The following is a 21,412-nucleotide window of genomic DNA, read 5'->3' on the forward strand; positions in this document are numbered from 1 at the left end:
ACACTTAAATTAAAGAGTAGTGGTGGACAAGGAACAAAATGCAAGTTTTGGAATCAAAATCAGATTACCAAAGCTAAAGATAGATTGATTACAAAGCGCGTGAGAGTAGTCGCTCTTAGTCGTATGCTCCAAACTCATAAAACCGTTGATAAAGATAATGTGTGTCCTTTCCCACTTTCCAAAAATGAGCTTTATACCTAGGGCTTTCTTGGCCAGTGGTCGGCTTTACAAGGCTCCTACTCATTTACGGTCTTTACAGCTCCTAAACTGGCTTAGAAATTGTTTGAATAAAAATAGAGACTCTCATATAGCTACAAAGCTTTTCAGAAAAATAATGATGGGACATCAAAATTTTAGGGCTCATGAAGAAGGTCAATTAGGAGGGCACACGTCTGGTCCATCTGCCAACAGATAGGGTAGGTAGAGACAAGTGGCTAGGGTTGGTGTGAGTGGATAGGGTTTAAGTTCTCGTGTTGTGGAGCATGTTGGTCTTCTTGGATCATCAATCGGAGCTTGGATGAGCAAGCTATGGGCCAATTGAAGATTTCAAGGGGGCCATTTATGTGCCAAGTTGACTGCATTGGTAGGCATGCCACTTGGTGTTTTCTTAACCTTGCTAGGGATCGAGAAGGTAGTATGCATAGTATGGAGTTGATAGGAGTTGACAACTTGTCAATAAAAAACGTGGTAGCCGAAGCAATCAAAGTTCTGTGCAATTGTCGACAAAGTTGTGCCATATGATTTTTTGTGTCTTGGCCACCTTGGTTAGTAGCCAGGGTGAAGTCAAAATACGGAAGTCAAAATGCGGCAAGGGCCAGCGGGCTTGCAGTTTGAGAAGGAGGCCTTTTGGTATGACTTTGCGGCTTGAGCATGGGGTCTCTGAGCAGTGGAAGGTAGCAGTCCCAAGATGATGAAAAAAGAAGGTTTTTTTAAAAAAGCTGTTACCATATACATGTGGTAGTGATGTGTGAACACACTTAGGACCACCAGGGAATTTTTTTTCCTCACTAGGAGGGTTTTTTCCCTGTGCATTGTATATATACCCATCACTCTAGGGCTATCTATCTTTCCATTGCACACTAAGTAATACACTCTCTGTTGTGTGCCTTGAGCTTCCTTTGTCTTCTCCAAGCTATGTGTTTTTTCCTGCAACCCTAATTCCAACAATTGGTATCAGAGCAGGTTGCATCCTCTCGAGCTTAGTCACCCAGAGCTCCAACACATGCCTGCTCATTTTCTCCAATTTCTTTGAGCTTTGACGAGTGTCAGCAGGTCGACAAATATTTTGGGATACCTGTACAACTTGGTTTGCTCAAATTTTTGATTCGGGCTCATTTCGCCCTTCGTTTCCACTACAGACAAGTACTGCACAAGCTATTTTGTCATTTTGTGTAGAATTTTTGTCAGTGCCATTTTTTGCATAACAAGTCCTTACAGTCTTCTATATGGCATGTGTTGTTCCTGCATTGTTTCTCCTCTTTTTGGGCAATTTTCACATCAAGTGCAACATTTTCCATGGCTGACAACAACACAGATGTGTTCAAGGTGTTTGCTACTGAGGATAAATTGGGATGGCGACAATTACCCTATGTGGGCTTACATGATGCAACATGTCCTTGTGTCAAAGGGTGTCTAGAACATTGTGTGGGGCATTCATGTACATCCTAGTTCTGAGGATGTAGGCGATGTTGAGGATGTTGCAGGTTTTGGTGGCAGGATTGTTGCTGCTTAGGATAGATTGGATGACAAAAACACAGATGTGTTCAAGATTGGATGACAAAAACACACATGTGTTCAAGATGTTTGCTGCTGAGGATAGATTGGATGGGGATAATTACCCTATGTGGGATTACATGATGCAACATGTCCTTTTGTTAAAGGGTATTTAGAACATTGTGCAGGGCATTGATGTACGTCATGGTTCTGAGGATGTAGGTGATGTTGAAGATGTTGCAGGTTTTGGTCGCAGGATTGTTGCTGCCAGAGTTGTTTGCCTACAATTGAGCAAGCTTGTTGGGATGTAAAAGATGCACAGGCTCATGCATTGATTGTGTTTTTTGTGAAGCGCACTATTACTCCTCACATCCGTTCAACAAAATCTACAAAACAGGCTTGGGATATTCTGGCTGGCCTTTATTCAAGTCACAAAAAATGAGGCAAAAAATTCATTGCTGCGTAAAGAGCTGGAATCGAAGATTATGCATGAGGAAGATAATATGGAGACTTTCCTTGCTAGTGTCAAGGATATTAATGAGCAACTTATTTCTGCAGGTGAAGTCAATTCTGACAGTTCCCTTGTGCAGATTGTTCTTGATGCTTTGCCAGATTCTTACGAGACTTTTGCTAGTACTTGGAGACTTATGACCCAAGGAAATCCAGAAGTTACGTTTGATGCATTATGCACATTGCTCTTGCAAGAGTCACTTTCCAAAAAAACTTGGATTAGATAGGATGCAATTGAACACGCCTTTATTGTTGCTCAGAGAAAAGGTGGTAATAGCAATGTAGCCACTTGTCATGGTTCTTCTACAAGTGGTTAATAACCTATTCCTAATGCTTCTGTTGGCAGCAATTCGCCTAGGAATTCTGTTGATAAGGGAAAAAAGAAGATGTGTTTCCATTATTGTAAAGCTAATGATCACTTGATCAAGCAGTGTCCTAAGTTGAAGGCAAAAGAGGCTAAGAAGAAAGAGGTAGGTTCCACTACAAATACTGGCTCCACTACAAATGCAACTATTGTTGAATCTTTTGTGAAAGGAGATTGTGATGCTAATGTTGATGCAAAATGGGCTTTTAGTACACAATGTACTTATGATCCTTCTATCCATGATGCATGTTTGTCAATTGCTACAGATGCTCATGTGTGGTACTTTGACAATGGTGCTACAAAGCACATTACCTCTCATCGTGACTTGTTTACCTCTCTCGATACAAAACTATACATTGGTGTTTTATCCCACGACTAGCCAGAAATGCATTAAATTTATGAGACATATAATCCCCCCCTCAATCGAAACAGAGGGTGCCCATAGTACATTTTGAGACATTTTCAGCCATAGCCAAAAATTGTTTGAAGCACAAAAACACTTCGGACTTTGCCTCAAGAGGATACACCCATGCATCCCTGGAGTAATCATCAATGAAAATCACAAAATAAAGGTAATTTCCCAAGGAAAGAGTTTGCATGGGCCCACAAAAATCACTATGCATAAGCTGCAACGTGCATGTGGCCCTAACTGAACCATCCTTTGGAAACTTTGAATGCTGCATCTTACCCAATATACAACCTTCATAAACATGTTTGAGAGGTACTTCAAGAGGTGAAAAAGAAGCAACCGTATCAGATTTTTGTAAACGCAACAAACTGGATACACCTCAGCAAAATGGTGTTGTTGAGAGGAAAAGCATGTCTCTTATAGAAATGGCAAGATGTATGGTCAAAAGTCAAGCTTTACCACATTTGTTTTGTCTTAAGGCCATCATGTGTGCCACTTATGTACTTAACAGGTGTCTTACAAAAGATTTGCAGTCTATGACTCCATATGAAGCATGGCATGATAGAAAGCCTTCTATTGAGCACATGCTGTTTTTGGATGTTTGACATATGCTTTGGTGCCACAAATGCAACACAAAAATTGGATGATAAGGCTGTCAAATGTATTTTTTTTGGTTATAGTTATGAAAGCAAAGGTTATAGGTTGTATCATCCACAAACAAAGCGTATCTTGGTCTCAAGAAATGTTGTGTTTTTAGATGATTATGTTCAACCCTTGTTGTCATATACTAGAGACATTAATGTAAGCTCACATGATATTTATGACACTTTGTTGCCTCTTTTTAGTGATGGAAGTTTGAATGTAGAATCCAATGAGGCAAATGTACAGCCTATGCGGGTTTCTAAAAGTGTTACAGATCAGCCTATTAGAGTGATGCAAATGAACATGATGTACTTGATGAGGAAAGGGTTGAGAGTGAGCAGGCTAGAGGTATGCCAAAATGGCTGGTGCATACTTTTCATGACAGTAAATTGCATGCATCTTTGTCTAGTCATACTCGTTCAGGTTCTCACCATGCATCTTATGCATTAGTTTCTTATGCTTTGGCTGTGTCTAGTTTATGTGAATATGAGAAACCTCTGTTTCTTGATGAGGCACAGAATTCAAAATTGAATGGCTTCCATGCAAGCAGAATATGATGCACTTATACAAAATGACACATGGACTTTATGTGATTGCCTCCTGGAAAAAAGTCCGTTGGTACAAAGTGGGTTTACAAGTTGAAACGCAAGATGGATGGTGAGATTGATCGCTAAAGAGTCGACTTGTTGCAAAGGGTTATGCATAGCTAAAAGGCATAGATTATGAAGAAAATTTTGCTCCCACTTTTTGTATGAATATTGTGTGTTTTCTATGTCCATTGGTAGCTCATTTTGGTTGGGATGTACATCAGTTAGACATTGCTACTGCTTTCTTGAATGGTGACATATTAGAGGAAGTTTATGTAACTCAACCTTGTGGTTTTGTCAAGAAAGGTAAGAGGATAGAGTGTGCAAATGTAAGAAAGCTTTGTATGGGTTGAAGTAATCTCTTTGTGCTTGGTATGAGAAGGTTGACACTCATTTGGTCAAACAAGGCTTTCATAACAGTCCAACAAAAAGCACATTGTATGTAAAGTGTGAGGGTGATGTACTTCTCATTATGGTTCTTTATGTGGATGATTTGTTGATCACTGGACCAAATGAGAGACATATTGTTGAATATAAGGCTGATTTGAATGCTACTTCAAGATGAAAGATTTGGGGTTGTTGCATCATTACTTGGGTATACAATTTAAGCAGTGTGATGGTGGTATTGCCTTGTGTCAGAAAAGTTAAATAGAGACATTGCTATGTAAGTTTGGACTTGAGGATTGCAAACCTATTGCCACTCCCCTGGAAACAAGTTTGAATATGAGTCTTCATGGTGTTGGTGGTCCTATCGATGTCACTCTTGACCAAACTACAGTTGGCTGCCTTATGTATGTATGCAACACGAGGCCAAATATTCTGTTTGTAGTTTCACAAGTCAATAGATTTATGCATAGCCAAGGGTCTAAGCGTTGGCAGGCTGTCAAAAGGATTTTTTTCTACTTGAGTGGCAATTTACGTCTTGGCTTGTTTTATCCCAAGGGGGGATCATTTCCGCCAGACTTACATGTTTTTTTAGACTCAGATTGGGATGGTTGTTTTGACACGTGAGTGTCCACGAGTAATTTTTGTTTCATGCTCCACAGTTCATGCATATCATGGTTGATCAAGAAGGAACCTACTGTGGCCACTTCAAGTTGTGAGGCTGATTATAGGGTAGTCTTCATAGCTACGATTGAGTGTGTACGGTTCAAATGCCTTATGGATGATTTGGGTGTTGGATAGGACACTCCCAACACTATCTACACTGACAGTCATAGCACATTGGCAGTTGCAAGGAAACCAATTTTCATGCTTGCACAAAGCACATTGAGATGCATTACCACTATGTCAGGGAGAGGCTCTCAAAAGGAGAGATCGGCTTGGCTTATGTGCCAACACATGACAACCTTGCAGATCTTTTCACAAAGGCAATGTATCATGAGAAGTTTGAAGTTTTCCACAAAGCTTTGGGCTTACTCCCCTTTGTGGATTGATCATGTCCTCAAGGCATGGCACTTCCCTATACTCTATGTGCTAGCTCTAGTTCACCGCATCACTCGCAGGGGGGATTTGTTACCATATACATGTGGTAGTGATGTGTGTGAACACACTTAGGACCAGCGGAGCATTTTTTCCCTCATTAGGAGGTTTTGTCCCCCGTGCATTGTATATACGTCCATCACTCTAGTGCTATCTATCTTTCCATTGCACACTAAGTAATACATTCTTTGTTGTGTGCCTTGAGGTTCCTTCATCTTCTCCAAGTTGTGTGTGTTTTCCTCCAACCCTAATTCTAACAAAAGCTTTGTGGGCCGTCTTATGAAGTTTTGGAGGGTGGAGAGCCATGGAGTGCCACGTGGAACCCCTAATGGTCCCGTATACAAAAGAAAGATTGTGGGGTGCGGGCTTTATTGGCATCAAAATTGTCTCACCAGCATTTATAACATTGAACGTGAATTCAATGCCACCACTTACCTAACTCTAAAAAATGAAAAAAAGAACACCTTAAGCATTTTAAACTTTTGCATGAAGTTTTTTTGGCAAGGGATTAGATCAATTTATTAGTTAGAGAGTTATTGTAGCTATGTCAAACTATTTTTGAGAGATGTATTGGTTTTCAAGAAGCCACACCTACGTTGGATCCCAACATGCATCACTATCAGACCTCTAGATGAATGAAAACAAAAATCAACAATGATGCTCTCAAGATGAACATCTACGACACCCTACATGTGAATGTGGATGCTCAAATTGAGGTTGCAATGAAGACATGGTGGATGTGAGAGGTGTGGGAGTATGGTGCTAACTACTCTAGTGTATATCTCCTAAAGAGGTGTTGGGTTCAAGCTCTTGTCAGTATACCCGTGGGAACATCTCCCTTGGAGCATGCAGATAAACTACACTTATTTTAGAAGTGTGCATGGAAAGTCTCTTTTATATATTGTAAGGCTCTTTTTTTTGTTAATACATCAATAGCATAGCATGTTTTTACCTTGCTCTGTCGAGTCTCTCTCTCGTTACTTTGCTTGCCATGTTTGCACGCCATCACCCGCCATAGCCCTCAAAGCTTAACATTGGTATTAGAGCTTGGCCAAGGGCATAAGCTCAAAGAGCTTCGTGGGAACTTGGCCATAGCCCTCAAAGCTTAACATTGGTATTAGAGCTTGGCCAAGGGCATAAGCTCAAAGAGCTTCGTGGGAATTGCCGCTTGTAGAGGGGAAAGCCAGCCTATCGATGTGAAACAATCCAAGCATAACCGGCATCAACATGAGCACCTTGGCATGCTGGTGAAATTCCAACATTGCAAGCCTGCTTAATTTACCACCTATAGTCCTATACTTCCTTCATCGTCGTCACCTGCATTCGCTGCCACAGAGAGCTCGTTTCTTTTTGCTTGTGTTTACACTTTATTTATTTAAGATATCCAACCTAATTTAACCCTTCAAGATGACAATCTTCACACCCCGCAGTCCAGTGCTCGGTACTCGATTTGCAGCATATCGGTCAAGCTTTTGAAGCCATCATATTTTAACTATTGTTTTCAACAAGCATCTCAAAATGCAAGGAATTCTAGGTAACTTGTCAAAGTCTACCAAGGCAACAAAGAAGGTGATTTCTATACTGAGCATCTCCGTGCATCTTGAAATGCCTCTAGTCGCGGTAAGGACTTCAATTGTGTGCAATTTTGCATGCATATTGAAATGCTACATGGCCAAGGTATGGACGGACAATAGAGCAACCTGTCAAGAATTTTCTATCAACATTTGCACATCAATTCGTAGGATTCCCAAAGCACTTCAAAACACTGCTTGAGAGGTTGATCAACAAGGTTTTTTTTAGGGTGGCATCTCACAAAGAATATTAAGCATGGCATCAAAGGTGGATACATTTAATGAATCCGGCTTCCACACCTGGAAAATCAAAGTGAAGGGATATCTAATGCGAAAGAATCTTTGGAGCGTGGTCAAGCCTCTGTCAAAACTGACGAAGCTAGCACATCAGCCGAGAAAAAATGCAAGGACGAGCAAGCATTAGGTATTATTTTGACATCCCTCGAAGATGACTTTATTCACTACTTCGATGACGTGCAATCTTCTAGTGTTGTTTGGATACAGTTAGAGAAGGTTTTTGGTGCTACAACTAAGTACTCAATGATGAGTCTCAAGATGGAGTTGTACTCTCTTGCTATGCATGCTGATGAAAACATTACATCTTTAGTGAACCGATTTGAAGAGTATTAAAACTTAACTTGTTTATGTCAAAGCCCGAGTGCCTAAAGAAGATCTCATAGTAGCTGTTTTCTTAAAAAGTTTCCCTGATAAATTCCATCAGATTGTTACCATTTTAAAGGAGAAAGATCCGTGCCCTCCTTGGATGGTATCATCAATTCATTGCAGGAAGAAGAAACAAGGGTATCCCATACCAATTCTCCCATTATTCTTAGTGCATATATTGTCTCCCATGCAATCTCCCCCATGTGTTCTTCTGATACTTCCATTGGTACCAGATCTTGTGCCATTTTGTGGGCGCAACAATCATGAGACAAAGGGCTGTTTCAAGAAGAATCCTTGTGTTCATTGTGGTAAAACAAATCATCCTTCAAATAAGTGCTTTCAAAAGGGTAAAAATCAAATTCATGTGATTGAAGGAGACACCAAATTTCCAATATTTTTTGTTTACAATGATGTTTCAAGAGGCTAAAGGAATGTCAAGATCAGATTTAGGTTATGAAGTGATAGTTGAAGGAGAAGAAGATAATAGCATAATAGTGCCATCAACACTAAATTAGATAGCCAAGGACCTTGTTCTACCAATTCAAGAAGAGGAATAGGATGCAACATTCAATCAAGACCAGAATGTGTTCATCTCAATCGATGTTCATCACATTATTAGTGTTAAGGGCAAGTAGGAGATTGCAATTTAATTCTTTAAGTGTGAGGCATAGAAGATCAGTAATCATGCAAAAAAATCTAGCAACACCACTTGCCAACCCTACAATTAAGGTATAAAAATTGAACGGGAAACCCAAAGAGGACGTTGATTGCCATGAGGCTCAGTTTTAGACCGGATGGGTGGCTAGTGGATATAATGGGATGTATGGGGATGCAATGAACTTAGCACAATTTACTGCTACTTTGGAAGGGTAGGCTACAAAATGGTGTAGCCAATATGGTCCAACCCACTTTTCCAGTTTTGATGCCCTTAGTGATGTCTTCCTTTCTTGATTCAAAAAAGAGAATACATACAATGATGTTCTGAAGAAGCTGAAAAAGATGAAGCAAGGGGATATGCTAGTAGAGGATTTTTCTCAACAGTTCAGGGGTATGATAGCAAGGTTAGTAGGGGTAGATAGACCAACATGGCAAAGTTTGGTCGGGTATTTCCTCAAGGGCCTTAGACAAAAAATTAAGGCAACAATGGCTAATGTAGATTTGATCAATGGGCTAGAGACCTTAGTGATTGTAGCAGGAAGAGTAGAAAAGAGGCTAGGCCTGACAAGGAGAAAGAGAAGGAAAAGCTGTAATTCAAATATAGACATCAATTCACATTCAAATTAAAAAACAGAGACAGAGGTAGATTCTGATTCACTTCAGAGTTTAACATTGGTAGAAAGAGTAAGAGGAGGCATAAGTCAGCTTCCTCAAAAAAGAAAAAGAGAGGTAACTCTAAGAAGGCAAAGGGCTAGAAGAAGGGCAGTTTTCTGAAATGAGTTAAGGCCTTGGCTTATCCTCCCAGTAATCCCAAATACAAGCCCTTCTGTGACATTTGTGAAAGAGAAGGACATCCAACTGCACTTTGTTGGTGCAACCCTAAGAATAGGGGGAAACCTAATCCTCTAAACAGAGGAAAAATTGGTCCATGCAACTTAGGTTTTTCCTATTAATTAGAATACTGGAAATTTTAGGTTTAATAGAAACATGCCAAGACCAACCTAGCAGGGTCAGGGATCTACATACGATACAACCGTGATGAAATGGAATTTTGTACCAAAGATTGACACAAGGTGAGAGCTAATTGTGAGCTATGGCGTAAACATAGAGAAGAAAAAGGAATGCATCTGAGAAGATATGGTGGGCTAGTTAGGAATCCAAAAGAAAATTATGAATCTTCTCCTCAAGTACTTATTCATAGTAATAGACATGGATCAGGTACATGATAGAAATATAGGACATGAATTATAGAGATGTTAGAATAAAGGAAAAGCCCTAGAATTAGAAACATCAAGTGAGGAATGTGATTGTTCCAATTGCATCAAAATTGAGGAAATTTTAGATTAGGAGCACATGATTCCTATCATGGCTATCACAAGGGCAAAGAAAGATCTAATGGAAAGATCACGAGGAGATCAAGAATAAAGTAACTAACAAATTACAAGGGTTATCTCCATTGCGGAAGAATCAAAGTAGGTACAAGAAGAATCAGAGGAGGTACAAGAAGAAGGTTGGCATGTAGAATCAGCAATACCTGTATCAGAGGCCAAAAAAATGTGTTAGTTGAATATTGAATGTAGGCTTATGTGTAGATTCCATTAGATCAATTGTTACAAGTGGCTCCTAGTTTTAGAGAACACATTTTTTAGAAGTTCAAGGAGACCAAAGCAAAGGGCAATAATAAGCTAGATATAGTATATATCGCAACTGAGGAGATTTCATTAGATGAGGTGGATTTTAAAGTACCAACTAGGGACAAGTTTTCAAGAAAATTATTTTAGGAAGTACTTCTTGATGGGGGATCGAGAGTTAATATTATACCAAGCTTTGTATGTTACAAGCTAGGAGCTCCTCAATTGGCCCCTGCCCCATTTCAAGTGAAGATGGCTTATCAAAGGAGGCTTCAACTTATGGTCATTTTGAAGGATCAAAAGATTGTAGTAGCAAGTTTAACTTTCAATCGAGTTAATTTGGTGATATTGAAGATGGAGTTTGATTATGACTCATATCCTATGCTATTGGGAAGACCCTAGTTTAGAACAGGTAAATTGAAGTAGAATTGGGGATCTAGTGAGATCAGAATTCAGTAAGGGAAGAAGAAAATCAAATTACCAATAATTAGAGAAGTGATGTTACAATAGCAAGCACATAGACCTTTGTGGGCACAAGCTATTAGTTTGGCACCTAAAATTGAAGATCTAGAAGAGGAGGAGTTTTTGTTGGATGATCCAATAATGGAACTTGTGTTTGATATAGATGTGATGACAATTTTTGGGCTGCAGTCAGATAACTTAGAGATGTCATTAAATTCAATGGTAACAGGAGCTGTAATAACTAAAACTAAATTTTCGAGAATTTCAAAAGAAGAACTTTGAGAACTCAATCTTGGTACTAAAGATGACCCTACATTGGTAAGAGTGTGGATGCATAATTTTGAATGCTCTAAAGTAGTTACTGATTGAGTTTAAGAATGTTTTTGCTTGGGATTACTCATGCATGAACGATATAGATTCCAACTTTGCTTAGCATAAGATTACTTTGAAAAAGGATGCAGTATCTATTATACAACTAAGGTACACGATGAATCCAAACTATGCAAAGTAGGTGAAGGTAGAACTTAACAAATTGTTGTAGGTGGGGTTCAACAAACCTATTCATGAAGCAACATAGTTATCACAATTGTCATAGTGCCAAAGAACAATGGTAAATTTAGATTCCGCATAGATTATAGGAAGTTGAATGCAGCTACTATATCAAAAACTTCTCCATTACCATTCATTGTCTACTACATTGTTGGATTCAGTGGTGGCTGGTCATGAAACATATAGCCTCTTGGATGGATTTTTAGGATATAATCACATCAAAATGGCACCTGAAAATGAGTATAAGACTACCTTTATTACAGAATGGGGAGAATTTTTGTATACTATAATGAGCTTTGGTTCAAAGAATGGATTTTTATCTTTCTCAAAAACTACAAAATAAGCGTTTGGACCATTTTTAACTTCCTTTTTATGAGGGTGTTTTTCAATTATATTAGAGTGTTTGGAAAGAAATAAAAACATATGGATCATCTGAGGAATGTTTGGTAAGGTGCAAGATTCATATTGTCCGTGAATCCTTATAAGTCAGCTATAACAATAACAAAGGGTACACTATTAGGATTCATTATTTCAAAGGATGGAGTAGCCATTGATCCAAAGAAGGTTGAATCAATTCAAAAAGTTCCAATTCCTAAAAATTTGAAGTAGTTGAGCAAGTTTATGGGACGGGTCAAGTTTCATGGTAGACATTTAAGATATCTTTCAGATGTTAGTGCACCATTGAGTCATTTGATAGAAAAGGATGTTCCATATATTTGGGGCCCAGCTCAAGAGAGGGAATTTCAAGTTTTGAAAAATATGTCGGTGGTTGCACCTATTCTTCAATCCCTTGAGTGGAGCTTACCATTCGACTTATTTGTAGATGCATCTGATATTGCCATTGGAACATTGCTAATGCAACAGCTAGTTAAAGGGTTGTATAGACGAATCTACTATGCTAGTAGATTAATAACATCAATAGAAAGGAATTATAGTTTAACTGAAAGGGAAGCTTTAGGAATAATATATGCCTTGAACAAATTCAGGCATTACCTATTGGGTGATATAATTATCATACATGTTGATCATCACACATTGTTGTACCTAATTCAAAAACCTCAATTGCATGGTAGAATAGCAAGGTTGATTTTATTGCTACAAGAATTTGACTTTGAGATTCTTCATTTACCTGGAAATAAAACACAATGGCTGATTTTCTGAGTAGACTAGAGTTAGGGGAACTTGTAGTGGGAATTCAAGATCAATTACTTGATGCTGATTTGTTTGCATTCAAAGGGCTTATTTCATATTCTTGGTATGATCGGTTGTTGTTTTTTTCAACTAACGGCTTGATGTCTAAGTCATTTACAATAGACCAACACCAAAGTTTTTTTTATGGAGCAAAACATTTTTGGTGATAGCAGGAGCATTTTACACGAAACGAATAGATCAGATTATCAAAAGATGTATTCTTGATGAGGAAAAAAATAGTTGTATTGTAGGAAGCACATTTTGGGAATGCAAGTGATCATTTCTCAGTTGAAATTGCAGGAAGGAAATTTTTTCAGGCAGGACTTGGGTGGCCTACCGTTCTAAAAGATCCTCACACCTATGCTAAAGAGTGCATTTTGTGTGAGAGAGACGGAAAGCCCTTCAATTCAAATAGAATGTCCTTAGATCTCATATTACCTTTAGAACCATTTCATAAATGGGGTTTAGACTTTGTAGGACCAATCAAGCCAAAGGCAAAGAATACAAGAAATAGGTAGATCTTGGTAGCTACTGATTACTATATTGAGTGGGTAGAGGTTGTAGCATTGAAGGACATTTTAGTAAATTCAGTAGCTAAATTCTTGTATGAGAACATTATGACTAAATTTGGATGTCCCATTGAGTTAGTCTACTGGCTTGTTCCTTGTTTTATTCATTAATTAGGAAGATTCCTCACACCTAAGGAATATGTCTGACCTTGATATTCCAATTTTTTGCCCTTCAAAACTTATTTGCAGGATTCGTACTCAACCCAACAGGCATCATAACTCACATGAAGATGCGCTAACTAGTCGAGAAAGCTTGCGGTGCTGCAAACATCAGTGCAGTCATTCAATGATAAAAAAACCAATCGCACTAACGCAGCCTCGCGCTACAACCCTGTGCTCTCAGGCGTTCGATCATCACCTCGACCTTGTTGCCAGTATTTCCTATTGCCATTTTCTTGCCTCACGACCCTCACCTTACCTCCCCCATTGGTCGCCAACTGCACCCCTACCCTTTGCTCGTTTGCAACAAGGGATCTTTCACGATTCCCACTAATAAACCATTAAACAAGATTGGGCCACCTCTACTCATCCTCAAGAAAATGGGCAAGCAAAAAGTTGAGATAAAGTATTGATCGTGATTTTGAAGAAGACAATGTCAAAAAATAGAATTGATTAGGATACAAAGCTTGATTTATCTTTGTGGTCATTCAGGAGGAGGGAATAGAATACAAGGTTACTATAAAAATGACACCTTTCAAACTTGTGTATGGATTGGTACTTGTTGTACCAAGGCAATTTGTTGTTCCAAGCTTAAGAATTGTAGTTTAGAATAGATTATCACCCAAAAAGCCAGTTCATCATAGAAAAAGGTATTTATGGTAGTTCTAAGAGGACACAATAGTACATTGTTGAAGTAATTCAGCATGGACAAAGGTATTTGTTGTAGTTGGAAGAGGATGGGAAAATAAGTGCCTACATTGTTGAAGTAATTCAGAGGAGAAGACAAGCTTGGGCAGTATTCAGTTCAAACTATTTGCAGTAAATTTTCCAAGCTGGGACCACACCTAGGAAAATTGAAGCTCAAGTACGTTTGACCTTTTAAAGTTATTGAGGAACTTGGTTAGAGTACATTTGGATTGCAAGATGTTTACGGAACAAAAGTGGAGAAACCATTTAATGGATTTAGATTGAAGAAATTTTTTGGCACACCTCCCATTCTTAGTATTGTGCCATAGCAACAAGTGGTAATCAATACTAATTGTGTGATTGCAATTCAATGGATATCAGGGAGGCAACAGAAAGATCAGAGAGATTCAGATCAGAGACATTGTTGTTTAGGACATAAGAGGCAATAGAAAGTCAAAAATTAGAGAAATAAAGGTAAGTATTTCAAAATTGTGGGGAATTGTGAGTATTGCTATAAGAAACAACACAATATCAATAAGTTCTCTAATCAAGATTTTTCATGACTTAATGATGTTAATGGGACATCATTTCAAGGGAAGATTTCTTGAATGGAGGGAGCCTACTCAAATCTTACTATGAGGAAGAATGATTTTCCAACACTTCACATGAATTTGGGCGACTTGAAGGACCAAGGGGTTTTATTATGTACCCGGGTTGCCAATAAACAATGTGAAACAAGGAATTTGCACATACGAGACATGAAACTCAAACAACTTGAGAAGTTAAATGCTCTATGTGCATAAGTTGCATATTTGGAGTCCAAATTTTCTATTGAGACTATGTGTGTACCTTTGTGGTAGACATCACTATGTTTAGAAGCTCGCAACACCATGTTCTAGATTAGCCTGTTGGAGACAAAGGATAAACCAAAGGTTCAGGTAGTAGATGAAGCAATTGCAAGTAAAGGTTTGGATGTTGGTAAGATTCTATATGAATCCAGGCATGGTCTGGATTTGTCACATCACAAAAATTAGGTATGGCTTAAACTTATTGGGCTATGGGAGTTTGCAAACTTGCCTTGGGAAGAGTGGTGTCAGAATGTTAATGTTAATGCCCACTTAGAGTATGTAAGAATGACCAAGGGAAAGAATATCACAATGACCAGCAAATTTATGGTGCATTGGTAGCATCCACTTTCAAGTTGAGGTTAAGAAATTATAAGGAAAAAGTCATTTCTAATGTAGAAATGAGAAGAGAGTTTGGGGCACCTACCACAAATAAGTACTATTTGTTGGGGCAATGGGCTATGGTGGATGCCAACTTGGGCAAGCCATGGAGAACTCAAGAGCATGTAGAGAATTGCACAGAAGGGGGGGGGGGGGGGGGGGGAGAGAGAGAGAGAGAGAGAGAGAGAGAGAGAGAGAGAGAGAGAGAGAGAGAGAGAGAGAGAGAAAATAGAACAACCCGCTATACTTACTGTTGATTGATAAAAAAAGCTACATATATGAAATTGAACCTTCCATGCAAGCTCTATTGACAACTGGAGGTATCTTTGCATGCCTTGGAAGATGTTCCCACGGGTTCAATCTAAATTGAACTAGGGCTTGGAAACCCAACAATATAGACTCCCCCTTCCTAGCTCATGTCATCCCTTGACACGACCATGTGCAATCATGTTGTTAAAGTTGTCTTCAGGTTTGTCTTCAAGGCTAGTCTTTAACTTTTTATTCTTTGTTGATAACGCTCCCCCCTTCCTTGAGTGGGTCATATATTTTGTGTTGTTGTTGATCCATGAGTTGGGCTTCTATTGTTGAGGCAATTTGCATCTTGTTGCACATTCTCCTCTTTGTTGCCACTTTTTGCAATGACGATGGCTTTTGGTGTTTCCTGCCTTTGTGGGGACTGAGCTTCTTTGAGTCTGACTTGATGATGAATCGTGCTCTCAAGCAAGGTGAGTCGTCTGCAATATTAACCAACTTTGAAGCACTATGTGACATATTCGTAATGTTTTTGAGAGTTTGCTGCTGAATATGGCATTGCTTGTCTGTTGTTTGTGTATGTATGGCTTCTCTTTTTGCCATTGTTTGATGGATCTTTGTTGTTGACCTTGAAGGCAAGATTTTCTCTCAACAAGCATGTAGAGATCTGCAATTGTTTCTCCAATTTTTTGATGATGGATGCGGGTAAAAACTTCTTTATTGATGATATAGAAGGAATGTGCACAAGAGGATGAAGAGAAGTGGTTCTAGATTAGGGTCTAAAACCTGGATGACCAAAGGAAAATAACCTGGTAAGAAAAAAGTGCCTTTGATATACGCTCTTATTTGAGTTGAGCAACTGGACTTGAAGTACCTATTCATGTAAGGTGAGTGCTTGGGAGAAACAAAGGAAGGGTGCCTAATGTAAGTGCTAATTATGGGACACTCTATATGCATAAGATAAATTTGTCAAACAAAAGCATGTAGTGTGAAAGATGGAGCCGAGGAATGCTTCAAGGAACAAATGTAGCACGTGTAACATCAAAGGAAGTTGCAATAGCTTCCATGTTTCCAAGAAGGGTTTTCAATGTAGAAGTTCCTCCACTCATACCTCACTATGCTCAGTGCATGAGTGTATTTTTTACTTCCTCCTTCACTTCACTAGACATAAAATACATAGACTCGGACATTATGCTCACCTATACCAGCATAAGCGACACGACATAAATATGCTCAAATCCTTCAGATGAGCAGTACCTAAAGCAGCTAAGACTCTTAGACCACATAGAATATTACTTAAAGCTTTTGGACTAACACCTCGCTCATTTAGTGGCTTAACTGCCCGACTCGACTCTTAGGCCATGTATTTTTAATGGAAACTTGGACAAACCTGTTCAAGGCCAGAAACCCAATTCCATAGGTTCTTGATATTTAAGCCTCTTTCATTGTTTTGGTCTATGGATGCCACCATTTTGTCCAGTAGGTTGGCATACTTCGGCTCCTCTTGATTTTTTTGTTGTATGTTGACACTACTTTGTGAAATAGGTTGTACAATTGTAGTAGGTACTAATGGAGCCTTTGCTTTATCTTTCATGAAAAGTGGTTGTAGATGTGTGTGGTTTCTCTGTGATTGAGTTTCCACGAGCGATTTTGGAACCCACGCCAATTGTGGTCTTTGTGTGATCGTCTTTTGCATTTTCCCTTTTGCTCCATGACTTGACGGACACTCAGCTTTGATAGCCATATTTGATTATTTTCATTGTAGAAGCCTTGCTTTTGTTGGTTCATTTTGGCATTTTTTGGAGGGTTTTGCTCAGGTTCCCATTGCATTGTTGATGGTTTGGATTTTGATGTACATGCTGGATTGGGAGTTTTGTGGAGACTCGTTGAAGGTAAATTCGTCTTGCCAGTTTGATCTGATTTAGTATTTACATTAGCTTTACCTTTCTTAGCTACAATTGATTATTTCTTCTCTACATGGGTTTGAGATGCTTCTGGGATTACGGTTGTTGTTGTTGTTCTTGAAGCTTTTGGTTGGTGTTGAAAGAAGATGTCCACCCAAATTTTTTTAGGATTAGACTCTCTTTGATGTGATGGGAGTCGATGATGTAGAATTTGTCCTTGAACTTCCCCATACTCAACTTGAGTACGGCTTCTGTCATGCCAAAGATAGGAATTGGTGTTCTAAAACTTGTGCACACTGTTTCTTCTAGATCTATGATTCAAGATGTTCCCATCATTATCCATGTGCCATAAGTCATGAGATTCCTTATCGCATATGGATCTATCAGAGCTGAGCATGTACTTTTGAGTCTTGTTTCTCCGCATACATTAAATTTGATCATTATAGAGACAATCAATCTTTTATCGTATTCATGTTTTTCTCTTGATCTTGAGTTTGTTGTGAATCTGATGTGGAACTTGGTTCTTCAACTACTTTCACTTGTATACTTTCTGGAGTCTGCTTTTTTGAAACAAATTTTGCAATTATTCAAGTATGTCAATGATGACATATTCTTGTGGTTTCTCTTCTGTCGTTGTTTGTGCTTTTGCACCATGGTTCATGACATTATTTGTCTCACCTATTCTGCTTTCATACTTACAAGTTTTGTTAGCTTCCTTCAACACCTTTATCATAAAATAGGGGATTATGTCATAGCCATCCTCATCACATCACTTTGTAAGTGTTATTTTGTTTACATACACATCTAGAGTATCCAATATTTGATCCTATCCAAAAGGTTCAAATAATTCTTCTTGGAACAATGCTCGAATGTAAGCTTTATCCTCTACTCATATGTCTAGTATGCAATCCTCTTTCCTCAGGTTTTCACATTTGGACGCTTCACGAATCCATATATGTGCTTTGTCGTACAGCCGTGCAGGTATTTCATTTTCATGGATCGTAGTTGAGTCGAATTCCTCCACAGGAGTGCGACTTACATCTCTATAACTATGGTCATTGGTGCTCACCCTCATTGTTATGCCCTTCTGTCTCATGTAGTGTCATAATAACTAATATCTAATTCTCCTAAATGATTTTCTCATGTTAAAATGATAATTTAATATGGTAAAGTACCAAGGGAGAAAAAAAAGCTAGATTATTGGTAAGGCTAGCAGATTGGCCACAGTAGGGATCCAAAGGACGGACAATAGGGATCCAAAGGGGGGGCCATCTGCAAAAGAGCAATGTGCAACAATGGACTTCTAAGACCCTAAGGTTCAACCCATTAAGACTTCCAAAATGCTAAGGTTCCAAAATTCAAAGGTTATGTCCAATGGTCAACCCTAGGGAAAATTGGATGGTTTAGTGATGACCAAAAAGTCTTTCATGGCTCCTAAAGAGGAGGGGGCAAGCCCTAAAGGTAGGGGAAGAGAGAGAAGCTTGTGAGAGAACACACACACACACACACACACACACACACACACACACACACACACACACACACACACACACACACACACTCACTCAAGGGCTTCCCTTTACAGAAAGGGCATAATGGACACATGTTAGCTCCCTAGCCCAATTGCCCACAAGGTGCACTCAAATCCTATTGGATGGCCATCGAGATGGACCAATGAGAATTAGGCTAGAGTAAATCTAGTTTAATTCATTTAAAACACTTGAAAAAAGACCAATAAAAATTAAGCTCTTTAAAAGACTATTGGACAGTCTCCCAAGGGGTCCAATGAGCATTCAGCCCAGCTGAATGGCTTGCTTGATTCCTATTTTCCAGAAGACAAAGGGGTCCAATGAGAGTTTATTATTTAATTACCTAAAGCTCTCACAAAAGGGGAAAGGGGGACACATGTCACAAGGCTATCACTTATGCTTCTCAATTTTAATTGGCTAAGCTTTGCAGGGTCCAATGGGGTGTCAGCATGAGTATTTTGCAAGAGGGGTCGACCAAGAGAGAGGGGGGGCTGATTTTGGCAAGGCATTATCACACACACGCTCACACAATCTCATGTGTGAAGCAAGAAGAATCTCTCTCTCTCTCTCCTTCTCAAGATTTAATGGAAGGCTCATCATCTACTCCAAGCTTGTGAGAAGGGAGGCCTACACCAACAACTCTTGGCTTTGTGATGTAAATCCAACCAAGAGCCAAGCTTCAATGCATGCTCATCTCCTCTACCATGCTAATTACTAAGCTATGTTAAACTTTTATGAGTGATTATGTGAAGAGATATCTATACTTCTTTCTCGTAAGTCTACTCCTTCCTCCTCTCAATCTACTCTCATACACCTCTAGCTCTCACCATCTTCGAAGGTGTGTGAGGTCTTGGGTCTGAGACCGTGAGGGAATTGATGTTGTGTTTTATAAGTGTTTGCTTAGTGCTTGAAGTTTCCATCTTCATTGCACTATCTAGTTATTGAAGGAACACAAAGAAGCATATTGTAAAATGTCTCCCTTGATGGAGGAAACCTATAATACAAAGCCTTTTGGAGGGGGGACCGGCTCCATGTAAATCCGGTCCTCAATTGTGTCAATAGCTTAATTTCTCTCTCTTTTGAGGTATTGTTCATGCCTACTTAACTAGCTGTAATGCTTTTTGTTGCTCTCTCCATCCAAGCACTCTTGCTATGCTCATTAGGAATCTATTCTAATGAAATGCTCACTATGTTTATGCTATTTTCTGCTACACACAAGTTAGTAGGCCATTAAATGTTACATTGGTATTAGAGCACAAGGTTTCTCTTTTCTTGCTCAAGAAGGGAGGTCCTCAAGCTAGCTATAAATGGTTGTTATTATTAATTGCAAGTGAGTAAGTAGAATAGGGATTTTTCTGCCTTGCAGTGTGCCTGCTTCGTGCAGATAATGGGGCATCACTGTTGGGAGCTATGGTCTTAATAATGGAGTCCTACGGGGCTGCCTACGGCTTAACCACTATTGAGCTATTAGAAGATTGACAGGAGCCGGTGCTATTTTGGTGTTGAAAGACCCTCTCTTCTATTCCTTGCAATGATATTCAAGCCACGGTACAATAGCTTGAGTGCTTTTCTAAAGGGGCAAAGAGGAGTAGAAACTAGGGCTTGAAGTGCCAAAGTACACTTAAAAATATTACACCTAAAAATTATTAGAATGGCGGACAATAGTAAAGAGAGTGAAATTAATGTTGATAGCTTTGATTTTGCTAATGAGCAAGCTATTAATGATGCCCCTATGCTTGTTAACTACCTTGTTTCTAGGCTTCAACAAGCCATGGGAAATCCATCCCTCCAAAGTGAAGTGCAACGGCAGCTTTGTGCTCATGGGATTCTCCAAGCTCCCCACCATGACGAGAGAGTACCTAGGAAGCCTCCTTGTGAGACACTCAAAGAGGCCTCTCTCCGATTTGGGAAGAAGAAGAGGATCCATACGTAGGGCTCAAAAATTTGCTTCTTGATGATGTATCTCCTTCTCAAAGGAGAACTCAAGATCCCCCACCAAAGGAACAAGAAACAAGTGAGTCCCTTGCCACCTCAGCGGAGATGGCTCCACAAAGACAGCGGGCAAAACGCTCTCCATCACCTCCTAAATGAAGAAGACCATCACACACCTCTCCACATCATAATTCAAAGAGGGATGATAAAAAAAGAGAGAAGAAAAAGGCAAGAAAGAGGTCACCCTCTTCTCCATCTTCTTCATCCTCTTCCTCTGATGAAGACAGTGATGGTGCAGACGAAGAGGACCAAGGCAAGAAAAAGACGAGAAAGAGGTCACCCTCTTCTCCATCTTCCTCAAATTCTTTATCTTTTGAAGAAAGCAATGGTGCAACTTTTGAACCATAAAAAAGAAGAGGCCATAGGAAATCCTATGGCACATGGAAGAGGTCGTCTAAGCTCAAGAGGTTCAAAGACGGAGGAAAGAACATCTCTTTTGTTACCTACAATGGCACCTTTGGTGCTATGGACAAAGTCTTGGCATTTATCCAACAATTCGATGCGGAGTTTGGAGATGAGGGCTTCATGGAGTCCTCTAAGCTACACCATGCAGCTATGCATTTTGTTTGGCGGCTAAGTCAATAATGGCCAAACGGACCAGTCAAAGATGCTATTTACTATTTTTAGTAAATGCTAATGAGGCCAGATGATACGGATGCGAAG

This window comes from Adiantum capillus-veneris, chromosome 23 (assembly GCF_014529385.1).
Source record: "Adiantum capillus-veneris isolate H3 chromosome 23, ASM1452938v2, whole genome shotgun sequence".
In the NCBI taxonomy this organism is placed as follows: Eukaryota; Viridiplantae; Streptophyta; class Polypodiopsida; order Polypodiales; family Pteridaceae; genus Adiantum; species Adiantum capillus-veneris.